The following is a 9,203-nucleotide window of genomic DNA, read 5'->3' as shown; positions in this document are numbered from 1 at the left end:
AAAATCTACCCTAGCGTAAGGGAAGTCCTAAATAGAAAAGACCTGGTTTTCCAACCATTGGAAATACTCAGGTTTGAATCGAGCAACCTCTATCCTCTCGTCCGGATGACGGGCCATAACTGCGACCCATCGCATCAGTTTGGGCTCTCGAGGAAGCCCAGCTCCAATAGTAAGGTGTTGTGGGATCAACATGGGAACCCTCTCCAGACCAAAACTTACAACCAAAGCCCCATAACCAAAGGTCTCTAGTTGTCCATGCTTGGCCCTGGTCAGTTGGCCTTTCACATTGGCCAACACAGCATCGCACCAGTTGAAGATGGTGCCTCGAAAGCAATCAACTGCCATACGCATCTGGGATCCGGTGGCAATATGTAATGCGGCACTCCCGCAAAGTCTGGTGACAGTAAACACGATCACCATGAGTTTAGGAAGGGATATGGTTTTTATGTCTATCCCTTTGTCTCTAGCCTGGCTGTTGCAGAACTCTAGTTGGAGGCTATCGGCAGACTGGCCACCTGGCCTAGCCCCGAATAGAGTCAAGTCTTCACCTCTCTTAGGAAAACCAGTCAAGAAATATATGTCTGCTGGCTCGATTTCGAGCTGGTGGCCACCAATGAAAAAGCACTGGTCCTGTATGCTCCATCTTTCAACCAGCGACTATAAGAAATCCACCTGAGCCCTCATGCTAGGAATGGCCCAGAATTTGTACAAACCGCACGCCTTCAAAGCATCAAGCGAAGGTTGATGATTCCATGCGGCAGCGTCCACATCCTCATGCTCTCGTTCACGCCAATCTAGCATGATGTACTCTCTGCATCAAGTAAAAAGATAAATTAGGATGCTAGAAATTATTTTGTTTGGGCCAATTTTGAGAAATTTTGGGTTAAAAACCCTTGCGGCGGGGACCGCACCCTCCGGGTTAGACACAGTGCGTGGGTCCGCACCATGTCTACATGGAAGGTGCGGACCCCTGACTTTTTCCCAATGGAGAAAAAGTGGGGTCCGCAGGCCAGCAGTGGTACACCTGCGGGCCCCTGCGCGCGGGTTTTAAGCCTAAAAACCCTCCGAAAAATAAAATGAAAGCCTAAAACAATAAATGAAACAGTTAAAAATGAAGAGTAGGATGATGTGGATTACCTGGAGAAGATGGCGCTCGATTCCGACGGTTGGGTTTTCTGCAATCTTCACGGGAAGTTTTCTGAACAAAAGCACTATTTTCTCACCCAAAACTCAAATGGTAAAAATGAATTGACGAAGGCCCTTTTTATAAGTTTTTTGAGTGAATAAATTTCAAATTTGTTTATGTTTCACTTTGGAAAGGTGTTTTTTGTAACATTTTTATTCATTTCAAACAGGTACGAGTAATGTTTGCGTTTTTGTTCAGGATAATGGATTATTCAGGCGAAATCTATCATTTTCGACGAAAAAACATTTAGAGTCACCTTTAAGCTCTTTTCTGACTCCTAAAACATGAAAAGATCGCCGAGTTTTTCTTTTAGACTCGTTAAAACGAAATTAAAAGATGGTCCACTTATAGCTCTTTTACAACCGTAAAAAGAAGAAAAGATTGCTAGATTTTTGTCGTTTCAAATTCGATATTGGTTATAAAACGACATGTCGTTGATCACTTTTTTACTTTTTCGGATCAAGGGCACTAATTAAGAAAAGTACTCCTTGGTCGTAAAAGATAAAGCAGTTCTCTCAAGTATTATTTTATACTTTTTCGGGCTTGGGAGACACAAATTTACGAAAAAGGTTAACCATGGAGTTTTCTTAAGTTTTTTCAGACTCTCTAAAATTGAAAAACGTCGAGTTTCTCCTATACTGGACTCGTTAAAATTTCACAGTAAAGGACCTGTTCAATTACAAACAGGAACGAACCACTCCTTCTTAGGGTTCAAATTTAAACTAAGTTGGACTCATCCGAAGGATGAGCTTTTAATCAAGCAAATGTTATCCTCCTCAAGCTTGTCAAAAATAAAGAGGTACTTGCCAGAAATGGTGGGGGAAAAGAGAGAAAAATGAGCCTGTTTGTCATACTTTGTAACCACTCTTGAACACGACACTTTTATTCACCTGGTTGGGAAATCCTTTGCCTAACAGTTGATCAAACCACATTGAAAGTCTTCAGCCGGTTTCTGGGTATTAACTTTGGGTCAATTGTCACCAAGCCATCTGTCGTGTCGTTATGTGTTCAAGAGGTCACTGCCAATAAGCCATTCATCTGCAAAATATATGTCATCCATCTTGACCATCCCTGAGTCAGTCCTTGCAACTAAATTTCTTCAACTTGATCTATGATTTCGTGTTGTGGGCTTGCCTGCGACGGATCGCTTTCTATCGACTTCAACTCATTATCTAGAAAGATGATCTAGAAATCATCAGTACCTTGGGATCTGCATGCCTCAATGGCCAGTTTCTCGCCTTTGACGACAGTTTGCATCATTGAACTTCGATCAAAAGATTCCATGACATGTTCGACATCAACACATTTATTCACATCTCATGGATTGTACTGGGTACTTTGAGAGCCATTGACATCACTGGTGATTTCTCTCACACTTGTTAACAGTTTACATCATTAACTGGTAATCAAGTGGTTTCTACCATGTTCGACTCCAACACATTCATTCGCATGGATAGAATCGTATTGTTTCGGGAAGTAGAAATGAAGACCCTAGATCTAGTTTCCACAATCCAAGCTGTGAGGAATTTTGTATTCATTATATAATGGACTATTCATAAACAGATGGCTGCGTCAATACTGTGTCCACATGATTCTATACTTGTGATGTATTACAAGATCATTCGTATATCAGAGCAGTAGTTAGTTTTCTAAGTCAGTTTTGATCTGAGTATGGGAATGCCTACCTCAGCGATGATATGATCTCATATATGTATCTTGCATTGAATGTTTTTAGAGGTTACAACCAGGCTCTCCACAAGATGATTCTCGAAATGATAAAATTACTTCACTCTTCCTAAATGATAAATGAAATCCTCATCTACTACAGAATTCGCACTTTAGGGGGCAATCTGTTACACAAAAATATCGTCACCATGATTATTTGCAGTCAGTATGGGTCTATCATCACTTGTACTATCCTCCTAAGCAAGTCTCAGACCTCAGCTCTTCAAGTCAAGCTTTGAAAAGGAGAGAAAGACATTGAAAATCAATGAAACTCTAGTTCCGCACTTTCTCTCACTGTTACCTGCAGTCCCGCACCTTTTGTTTACAAAAACTGTGGACCTGCCCGCTCTGTCCCTAAAGGTGTGGGTGTGGACCCTTGTGAAAGTAAAAAAGGCGCAAGTTTATTCTAAAAAACTCACTTTTGGTTAATTCTAGATGATTCTAGAAGGAATTTTGACGTGGATTTGCCACTCTTAGGTGGTTCATGCATCCCAAAAGAGAAGGAGCTAATCCCTTGATAAGAGGAGCTATCCCTTTGAAGGAGGGCTTTATCCCTTTGAAGGAGGACCTAGTAACTTCCCTCCATTGCACTATAAATTCAGGCATTGGGTTGGTTGCTAGGGAGGTTAGAAGCTGAACATTTTTTAGGGTAAATGCTGGTGAAATTAAGACTTCCTAGTTGAGGTTAAGAGGAGAGATGACATACCTTTTTGGCTTCATTGGAAGAGAGTGAAACTTGTCAAAGTAGAGGAGACTTCTTGCTAGACCCTGGGAGGAGCTTGTACATCGTCAAGGCACAGGATGTAAAGTTCTTCTTCTTTTGAATTAACACAATCAAACTCATTTTTCTCAACAAGTATCTCATGTTATTTATTTCATGAATTCCTTGACTTTCATGTTAAATGTGTTTTATGATATTGGCTTTTCAGGTGCTATTTAATTTGTTTGCTTGTTTGTGTTTGCAGATCCGCAACAAGGGAGCTCATTTGGATCGAAGGAGCGAAGGCTTCCACAAACTTCCGTTGGACCTAAGGTAGGCCCTAAAACACTTGTTTGCCTTTGTTTATAAAAGCATATTTAGAGAAAGATGGTGTGTGATTGGTTTGCTTGTCATTAGGTCTTCTTTAGATTCTAGGAAGGTCTATCTTTTTCGCAAGATCGACTTATTCCGTGTGACATCCCTTTTGAAAATAATCTATCATCAAGGAGTTGTCATGTTAAATATCATAACGTGAATGATATTAACTCGCTTCAAAAGAATCCATAACTCTTGTCCTCATAAAAGTAGTGTATTTCATGCCATGAAAGGGAATCAGTAAAATGTGGTTGAGATGAATTAGGAATAATCCTACAAGAGGACGGAAGGGTTGCTCTCAAAAATACTCCCAAAGTGTTGTTTCTTTGAAGGAATAGCAAAAACACTCAAAAAAAGTGTGAAAATGCAAATGTCGTTCCTTTGGAAAAAAGAACAGCAGAAACTAAAAGTGTCGTTCCTTTAGAAAAGCAATAGAAAAAACGCAAGTGCCATTCCTTTGGAAAAGGAAGAACAAAAATCAAAAGTATCGTTCCTTTGGAAAAGAAACAGAAAAAACGCAAGTGTCGTTCCTTTGGAAAAGAAACAGCAAAAATAAAAAGTGTCGTTCCTTTGGAAAAGGAACAACAAAAATGCAAGTGTCGTTCTTTTGGAAAATGAACAACAAAAATGAAAATTGTCATTCCTTTGGAAAAGGAATAGCAAAAACGCAAGTTTCGTTTCTTTGGAAAAGGAACAACAAAATGAACTGTGAAGAACGAACAACAAAACGAATTGTGGAAAAAGAACAACAAAATGAACCATGAAAAAAGGAATAGCAAAATGAACCGTGGAAAAGGAACAAAATGAACCGTGGAAAAGGAACAGCAAAATGAAAGAGAAAAATGAACGACTGAAACAAAAAGTGTTGTTCTTTTGAAAAAGGAACAGCAAAACATAAATGTTGTCCCTTTGGAAAAGGAATAACATAAACAACAAAAGTGCACACAAATGATGTCCCTTCAGAAAAGGAACAACAAAATGCACAAGCATAAAATGCAAGCACGTAAAGAATGAATTAGCTATTCACTGTATTGATGTTGAGGATGGGTTAGAGTTTGAGTGAAGCAATACCCGAAACAAAAAATATAAGAGAGATTAGAAAATAAACAACATTTTATTTAAAAACAGTATGTAAATAAATTAATTTACAACAGCTATGATATTATGTAAAAAAAAAATGATATCTTTGAAAAATGTTTTGGCAGCAGTGACAAGACATGAATCTTCAAATGGAAATCATTTATTCATTTCTTATATTATGAATCCATTGGGTAATGAGTTGGATGAAATTCCTTTGTTTCATTAAATTTTCTTTCAAGAATCACTTGTCCATAAATTGAACTTCTTTTTCTCCTAGGACTTGCAAAAAATGAGTATCTACCTGCAATAAAATATTAAATCATGGAAAAAGAGAGGTGCGCGGGCTCCCCTAATCCAGGAATTATGCAAAAAACTAACAATTAGTTACTCTATAGAACAAATCCATAGAGAAAATAACAAAGTAAAATTTATTTGTCACCTGTGGGAGAGCAGTGGTCGACCATACTAACCAGCAGTGTTTTAATCACAACTTCTTTGTTTTTCATCCAAATTGAGTGATTCCAAAGCCAAATGAGAGCTAATTCAAAGGTGTATCTCCAATATAAACGGGTTTTAAAAATTCAATGATATGATATCTCAATTTTAGTTAGAACAACTTGCATAACAGAGTCATTTTCGATTACCTAGCTTAGACCAACAGTTGATATTACAAGCATAAATTTTTCTTTTGATGTCGGATTCAAATTATTCAAATTGGAAATGAAAGTATATTAATTTATTTATTTCCAATAGAAGAAGTTTTGAAGACAAGAATAATTGATACGTCAAATACTGTAAGGAACAGCCAGAAAGACATAGTTTTAAGGGTGCTGATTTACGATAGACAATCAGTATTTTGATCATAACTTACCCATACGATATCGAAAATGTGTGATTCTAATTGCCTTATAAACTAGATTAATAGGGTAATCTACCATAGTAACAGGTTTTAAAAATTCAAATATTTAGGCCTCCAAAAATTGACTGTCCCAACTATGTTCCTGAGCTGCCCGCTAGACACCCCGTCAATGTTTTGTTTCTAAACTTTTCGTTTCAAATCCAAATTGAGTGATTCAAACTGGGTTGGAAAGTAGACATCAAGAGCTACTTAAGGTAGAAACATATTTTAAAAATATTCACTTTGGTCCCTCAAAACATGATTGTCCCAACTGTTTTTCCAAAAATTTCATCAAGCCCGCAAGCCAAAAAAAATATGATATTCAAGCGTTTTTTCTATATTGATGATAAAAATGAATATGAGTGTTTTTATAAATATTATTTCCGTTATAATTCATCTACATACACAAATGAATTGAAACATTTATCACCGATGTTGATTTCAATAGTGTGTTGTAACAAAAAACAACTAGTTTTACATAAAAAAACAAAATGCATTTATTTATTTCCTTATTTATTTTATTTTCTACACTAACCTATTTTGATTTAAAAAATGAATATGACTACGTATATGAGTACATCCAGTGGAACCATTTTAGAAATAGGGCTTCATGTATGCACATACCCAAATTTGAAAAATGCATATTAATGAATATTAGGGTATGAAAAGCCAACTTCCCTTGAAAAGGTGGTGTCAAAAATTGTTGAAGTATGGAGTGATGTTGCAAAAAAATGATGGAGTGAAACCAATCTTCAATGTATTCGTTACTTTCTTGATTTCCCATAGCCATTGTATCATGAATTTCTTGAGCTTTTAAAATGGTTTGTTGGTGCAAACTAGAAGAAACCTCATTTTCTTTAATAACTTATACAATTTTTGGATTTGAAACATTCTGAATCTCATAGTAAGTTTTTTCAAATTGCACATGTGAGATAGAATGGGTGGGAAGGGTGGGTAAATTTTGCAGTTCAACATTGTAAGCATGTTGTATTGGTTTATTGTGGTGAGGGTGTGGAATTAGTTGAGCAGGAAATTGTGTATGGAATGGAGCATTTTGATGACGTGGTTGATTGGGTTGTGTGAATGGTTTTGATTGGAAAGCAAGATATTGTGGGAGAGCTGGTGAAGAATATGGAGAATATGTTTGTGTTACAAGATGAGGGAGAGTAGTCATGCAATCATAAGGTGAACCATGCCAAACTTGTAGACAAGATTGGTGGTGGTTATATTGAGATTGACATGGCTGCCCTAACACATTAGTATTCCATAATGGATTATGCAAGTAAGAGAATGGAGAGGAAATGTTTTGAACCATACCTGTAGGCCATGATTTCCATGGTTTTGAACTTGTTGCAGCTTCCTCATCTCTTTGATATTGATACTTCCATCCTAGATAAGGAAGAAAAACTATCTATGGGATGCTCCTTTCGGTCATGGGGGCAAAACACTTCATCAAATTCTTGATTTTTATGAACTTGCAAAGCATCCAATTTTGCATTTAGAGAGCTAATAAAATCAACTTTAAAATTTTCAAATAAAGCATTGATTTCAGCTCTTATGTCTCTTGTTCTTATAGCAGATTTAGAAAAGAAAGAACAAACATCTCTAGAATTCTTACCAGCCTTGGAGATTCCTCTTGAATATCTTATGCAGAACTCACAAACATCATCATATGATAACTGAAAAAAATCACCTTTTCCCATCAGATTTAAGAGTTTTAAAAATTCATCTTTGATTCCTTTGAGTAAGAGTGTTTTTAAGATCTTTTTTCCAAATTCTTATATTTTGATTTTTGAAGGTTGTAATGAAATCGATCTACATAGTCCTCGAAGCTTTCATCTTCCCTTTGTATCATATTGAAAATATCTTCATTGGCCTTGCAATAGTCTTGTTACTTCTTCAAGAATATGTTCTTCATGTCCTCCCATGTTTGAATGCAGTTCCCACCTAGGCTCATGAACCATTGGAGAGCTGATACTTTTAGAGTAAGAGGAAACACTTTCAACCTTTGATCATTAGTACAATAATCATATCCTTTACAAACTATTTCGAACTCAAATAAGAATGTATATGGATCTTCATTTGCTAAACCATGAAAATTTGGTAGAGAAGATGGGGGAATTATGTGCATTTGTGTCACTCCTCCTAGATCTTTGATAGGAAATTTAAAAGTAGAAATGTGAACCATTTCTTACCATAATAGAAGATGTTTTTCATGTGTTTCTTCGAGGCTCCTTCTTCAAATGTTCTCGTCAATCGGTTAATGAAATGGGTGGTGCTTACATCACCACTTGAGTGAAATCATAAGATTTGTTTTTCAAATTTTCTATTTTTTTTTTAGTCATTCACACAAAAATTCAAACATTTACCCTAAGTTCGTTAACAATTCTGCTGGAAGCGGGTGGGGGAGCAGGGCTTCTATATGCTCCGTACACAGGTTCTTACCTTCCGTTTTTAATACCCAATTCTTTCCTAACAGGCACTCATCAGATGCACACTACTCTTTAAAAATGGCTACACTCTCCCCGGCAACGGCGCCAAAATGTTGAGCGATAAGAAGGTGTATTTTTAAATCTTAATTATCTTCACATTAATTTTCAACCCAGGGACGACTTTTTATTTCAAGAGTGTACTCAGTCTGAGGCGGCTATTTACTCAAGAGTAATGTTTTTCAGTATAGTGCTTAAAATCCAAAAGTAAATGAATACTTGAAAAAGAGATCTAACTACAACAACATAAACTCAAATGCTCTCAAATCCAACTATTCACTCAGCAAACATCAATCGAGGATATAGTAGCAATAACTCATTTCTCTAGAGATTGATACAATTTAAATCAAACTAGAACAAGACAATCAATCTGAGAACAAGGAAGCAGTAACCAATGTTCTCTACAGTTGACAACCCTGCTTTAAAACAATTAAAAGGAAATGGAAATTGAACTAAAGTTGCTATTGAAAGTAAATTAGGAAAACTCTTTAAAAGCAAAATATTGCATAATTAACCAACAGAAATTAATAGCAAAGTAAATGGACAACAAACTGTAATTAAAGCAATCGAATAACCAACAGTCTATAATGAATATCAAAGTCTAAAATGAACAACGAAGCTTTAGATTTGAAATGAACAACATAACAATATGCGTTGAGAAGAATGATAATCTCTATTATGATGGAAAAGACAGCCACACGATTCAATCTCAACTTATGCAATAAAACAATTTCATAAAATATTATAACA

This window comes from Pinus tabuliformis, chromosome 3_1 (genome assembly GCF_031772625.1).
Source record: "Pinus tabuliformis cultivar Carrire ecotype Pingquan chromosome 3_1, CPIR1, whole genome shotgun sequence".
NCBI lineage: Eukaryota > Viridiplantae > Streptophyta > Pinopsida > Pinales > Pinaceae > Pinus > Pinus tabuliformis.
This window is presented reverse-complemented; position numbering follows the sequence as displayed.